This window comes from Physeter macrocephalus, chromosome 12 (assembly GCF_002837175.3).
Source record: "Physeter macrocephalus isolate SW-GA chromosome 12, ASM283717v5, whole genome shotgun sequence".
Taxonomy (NCBI): Eukaryota; Metazoa; Chordata; class Mammalia; order Artiodactyla; family Physeteridae; genus Physeter; species Physeter macrocephalus.
In genome coordinates this window covers 89,296,443-89,302,324 of record NC_041225.1, presented here as the reverse complement: position 1 = coordinate 89,302,324, position 5,882 = coordinate 89,296,443, and positions in this window count along the sequence as shown.

Below are 5,882 nucleotides of genomic sequence, written 5' to 3'. Positions count from 1 at the left end.
CAGCCTCCTCAGAGCCTCGGCGCCACCATCTTCGGCCCCGCTCTGCTCTCGGTGCGGCTGGGCCTGCGGCGGCGGGTTAGAGCGCAACCTGGCTCCACCCCTTCAAGAAGGGACCAATGATGGGGCTGATTTTCTCCTCAGCCGTAGGGGTTGCGTGGAGGTCGGATTAAGGCGAGAAAAAGCCCAGGCCAGAGAGAGAGGGAGCTAGACCCAGGGGTAGGTGGGGCGTTCTACCTCGAAAATGGGCTGGACGTGTCACTCCAGAGCCCCGAGTGACAGGTTTGCAAAGGTCGCTCCAAAAACTCCAATTTGCATGTCTTGGCTATTGTAAATAGTGCTATGAACATTGGGGTGCAGTATCTTTTCAAATTAGAGTTTTTTTCTGGATATATACCCAAGAGTGTGATTGCAGGATCATATGGTAGGTGTATTTTTAGTTTTTTAAGGAACCTCCATACTATTCTCTATAGTGGCTGCACCAACTTACATTCTAACCAACAGTGCAAGAGGGTTCCCTTTTCTCCAAACTCTCTCCAGCATTTATTGTTTGTAGATTTTTTTTTTTTGCCTCTCACTGTTGTGGCCTCTCCCCGTTGCAGAGCACAGGCTCCGGGCGCGCAGGCTCAGCGGCCATGGCTCATGGGCCCAGCTGCTCCGCGGCATGTGGGATCTTCCCGGACCGGGGCACGAACCCATGTCCCCTGCATCGGCAGGCGAACTCTCAACCACTGCGCCACCAGGGAAGCCCTATTTGTAGATTTTTTGATGATGGCCATTCTGACTGGTGTGAGGTGATACCTCATTGTAGTTATTTGCATTTCTCTAATAATTAGTGGTGTTGAGCATCTTGTCACGTGCCTGTTGGTCATCTGTATGTCTTCTTTGGAGAAATGTCTGTTTAGGTCTTCTGCCCATTTTTTTATTGGGTGTTTGTTTTCTTGATATTGAACTGTTTGTATATTTGGGAAATTAAGCCCTTGTCGCTTGCATTGTTAGCAAACATTTTTTCCTATTCCGTAGGTTGTCTCTTCGTTTTGTTTATGGTTTCCTTCACTGTGCAAAAGCTTATAAGTATGATTAGATTTTAGTGGGGTCTTCAAGGAATCAAGTCATACTCTCCCATGTATGGAACAGTCCTTGGCACATTTTCCAATGAATGCTACTTCAGATGGATAAAACAACTTACAGAGAGACATAGAGAAATTTATTGTAGCTAGGAGCAATGGATGGTGTGGAGTTAGTAAGCACATTGTTGGAGGTGGTGTCAGTTATAATAGACCTTGTAACCAAAAAGGAAACACAAACAGTTTTTAAGTCAAAGGATGGCATGACCAAATATATTTTTTTAAAAATATTTCAAACATAAGTGTCTAATCTGGAGATTAGAGACAAGAATATAAATTTGGACTATGTATGAAAGAAGACTTGTTGAGAAGCTATCCTTTATATTGAAACACAGGAAGTCTGTTGGACATTAGATTACAATACCTGGGACACCTGGGTTAAATATTTCTGGTTTTACAATGAGGAACAGTTGAGGGGAGAAAAGTGGTTATGAGAGTAGAACATAAGCAAGTAACTCTTTTCCTATTGGTTCTAACCTATCCTGAACCACTCATTGGTAAGCTGACCTCCTCTTCCCCAACCTGCAACTCAAACAAATAACTTGAAAGGAGTAAAGAAACAATAATCAAGACGGAAACAGGAGAAAGTGCTTGCCCATTTCTGGTTTGGTACTAGCATTATCTTTTCCTCTCCTGTGGGCTAATTCAGAGAAGAATTCTCATTCAACCAGATAGAGTTGAAGACCCAGACCAGACAACTGATGAGGACCATGAGGCTCCTATCCCTACTGGATTTTGTCAGAGGTACTATAGGAATCAACAGCAAGTAAATGAAAATGAGTATGAGTAGAGAAGGGGCAGATCCTCTTGGAATGTAGAAGTTTGAAAAGACTTAAAAGAGCTTTCTGAGGGCAGACTCTAACTTCCATGAAGGCAAGGACCATTGTTTGTGTGTCCGCTATATCCCAGTCCTAGCACAGTGCCTGACACATAGTTTGCCCTCAACAGATATTTATTGAATAAAAGAGTGACTGACCGATACTAGGGGAGTGGCAAAGATGGTGGAGTAGGAAGACTCTGAGCTCACCTTCTCCCCTGAGCACACCAAGATTACAACTATTTACAGAGCAACTATTGATGAGAAAAACCAGAAGACTAGTGGAAAAGATCTTCTACAACTAAAGACATAAAGAAGGAACCACAACAAGACATGTAGAAGGCGCGGAGATGCAGTATAGTCAAGACCCATATTCCTGGGTGGGTGACCCACAAACAGGAGGATAATTACAATAGCAGAGGTTCTCAGGTCCTGCCCAAGTAGCAAGTGGTCCAAGCCCCGCATCAGGCTTACCAGCCCAGGGGTCCTGCACTGGGAAGATGAGCCCCCAAAACATTTGGCTTTGAAGGCTAGCAGGGCTTATTTTCAGGAGAGCCAGAGGGCTGTGGGAAATAGAGACTCTATTCTTAAAGGATGCACACAAAATCTCAAGTGCTCTGGGACCCAGGGCAGAAGCAGTAATTTGAAAGTATGCTGGGACTTCCCTGGTGGCACAGTGGTTAAGAATCCGCCTGCCAATGCAGGGGACACAGGTTCGAGCCCTGGTCTGGGAAGATCCCACGTGCCATAGAACAACTAAGACCGTGCACTATAACTACTGAGCCTGCGCTCTAGAGCCCGCGTGCCACAACTACTGAAGTGCTCACGCCTAGAACCCGTGCTCTGCAACAAAGAGTAGCCCCTGCTCGCTGCAACTAAAGAAAGCCCACACACAGCAATGAAGACTCAATGCAGCCAAAAATAAATTAATTAATAAATTAATTTTTTTAAAAAAGAAAGTATCCTGAGTCAGACTCACCTGCTGATCTTGGAGAGCTTCCCTCAGATGCTGGAGGCAACTGGAGACATAGACACTGGCAGCAGCCATTTTGGGGAGCTCATTCTACCATGTGGACACTGGTGCTGGCAAGTGCCATTTTGGAATCTGCCCTCCAATTTATTAGCACCAAGATCCTGCCCCACCTACCAGCCTTTTGGCACTGGTACTAGGATGTGTCAGGCCAAGCAATTAGCCAGATGGAGACACAGCCCCACCCACCAGCAGGCCTGCTGCCTTAAGACCCTTTGAGCCTGCAGCCACCCCTGGACACGGTTCTGTCCACTAGAGGGCCCAGGACCAGGCCCTGAACACGAGTGTGCAGGCACTAGCCCCAGAACCCCCCAAGGCCCTGCAGCCAGAGACCCTGGGACATGGCTCTGTCTATCAGTAGGCTGGCACTAGCCCGGTGGCCAGCCTCACCCACCAGTGGGTAAGCACCAACCCCAGGACCCCTTGGCCTTGGCCCTGCCTGCCAGTGGGCTGATACCAATTCCAGGACCCAAAGCCCTGAACCCAGAGACCCCAGGACCTGGCTCCACCCACCACAGTGCAGGAACTCAGCCTCTCAGCCTGCCATATCAGGACCCAGCCCATGCACCAGTAGGCAGGCATCAACCCCAGGACTCTGGACTCGAGCCCTGCCCATCAGCAGGCCAACACAAGCACTGGGACATCATGGGCTCTTTTGTTAGCCACTCCAGGATTCAGACCCACCCATGAGCAGCCCAACACCAGCTCTGGGACCCCCCCACACAGGGCTCTGCAGTCAGAGACCCAGGAACCTGGTTCCACCAACCAGTGACCCAGCACTAGACCTGGGACACCCTGAGGCCCAGCCCCACCCACCAGCAGGCTGACACTAGGTCCAGGACCCCCCTCCCAGCCCTGCAACCACCCACTCGAGAACCTGGCCTCACCCACCAGTGGCCAGCAGCCTCTGCACAATGCAAGCCTGGCAACCAACCAGAGTGGGGGCCAGCCACACCTACCAGAATGCCCACAGTAGTCTGCCCAACAGAAGGACCCATGCAGCACAAATAGGGGGCACCCCAGAGCATAACTCTGGTGACCAGAGGGCAGTTGCTGCTGGGAGGCATAGGGTGTCTCTACAAAAAGTCACTTCTCCAAGGTTGGGAAATATAACCAACCTACCACATATACAGAAATAAAAACAGCAAACTAGGCAAAATGAGATGACAGAGGAATATGTTCCAAACAAAGGAACAAGATAAAACCCCAGAAGAAGAACTAAGTGAAGTGAAGACAGACAATCTACCCAATAAAGAGTTCAAGGTAATGATCACAAAGATGTTCAAAGAACTCAGGAAAGGATTGGATGAACAGAATGAGAAGTTAAAAGTTTTAAACAAAGAGTTAGCAAATATAAAGAACAACCAAATATACATGAAGAATACAATAACTGAAATTAAAAATACACTAGAAGTAATCAACAGTTAATTAGGTGATACAGAAGAATGGATCAGTGAGCTGGAAGACAGAGTAGTAGAAATCACTGAGGCTGAACAGAAAAAAAGAATAAAAATAAGTCAGGACAGTTTAAGAGACCTCTAAGACAACATCAAGGATAGTAACATTCCCATTATAGGGGTCCCAGAAGGAGAAGAGGGGGAGAAAAGGGCAGATAACGTATCAGAAGACCTAATAGCTGAAAATTTCCCTTCCTGGGAAAGGAAACAGATATCTAGGTCCAGGAAGCACAAAGACTCCCAAACAGGATCAGCTCAAAGAGGATCACACCAAGAAACATTGTAATTAAAATGGCAGGGCTTCCCTGGTGGCTCAGTGGTTGAGAGTCCGCCTGCCGATGCAGGGGACGCGGGTTCGTGCCCCAGTCCGGGAAGGTCCCACGTGCCGCAGAGCAGCTGGGCCTGTGAGCCATGGCCGCTGAGCCTGCACGTCCGGAGCCTGTGCTCCACAACGGGAGAGGCCACAGCAGTGAGAGGCCTGTGTACCGCAAAAAAAAATAAAAATAAAAATAAAATAAAATAAAATGGCTAAAATTAAAGATAAACAGAGAATATTAAAAGCAGCAAGGGAGGGACTTACCTTGTGGTCCAGTCGTTAAGACTTTGCCTTCCAATGCAGGGGATGTGGGTTCAATCCCTGGTTGGGGAGCTAGATCCCAAGTGCCTTGGGGCCAAAAAACCAAAACATAGAAGAAATGTTGTAACAAATTCAATAAAGACTTTAAAAATGGTCCACATCAAAAAAATCTTTAAAAAAAGAAAAAGCAGCAAGGGAAAAGCACCAAATTACATATGAGGGAACTCCCATAAGGGTATCAGCTGATGTCACTGTTTGCAGATGACATGATACTATACATAGAGAATCCTAAAGATACTACCAGAAAACTACTAGAGCTAATCAATGAATCTGGTAATAGCAGGATATAAAATTAATGCACAGAAATCTCTGGCATTTCTATACACTAATGATGAAAACTCTGAAAGAGAAATTCAAGAAACACTCCCATTTACCATTGCAACAAAAAGAATAAAATACCTAGGAATAAACCTACCTAAGGAGACAAAAGACCTGTATGCAGAAAACGATAAAACTAGAACAAAAAACTTCACAATTTGTATGGAAACACAGAAGACCCCAAATAGCCAAAGCAATCTTAAGAAAGAAAAATGGAGCTGGAGGAATCAGGCTCCCTGACTTCAAACTATACTACAAAGCTACAGTAATCAAGACAGTATGGTACTGGCACAAAAACAGAAATACAGCTCAATGGTACAGGATAGAAAGCCCAGAGATAACCCACACATATATGGTCGCCTTATTTTTGATAAAAGAGGCAAGAATATACAATGGAGAAAAGACAGCCTCTACAATAAGTGGTGCTGGGAAAACTGGACAGCTACATATAAAAGAATGAAATTAGAACACTCCCTAACACCATACACAAAAATAAACT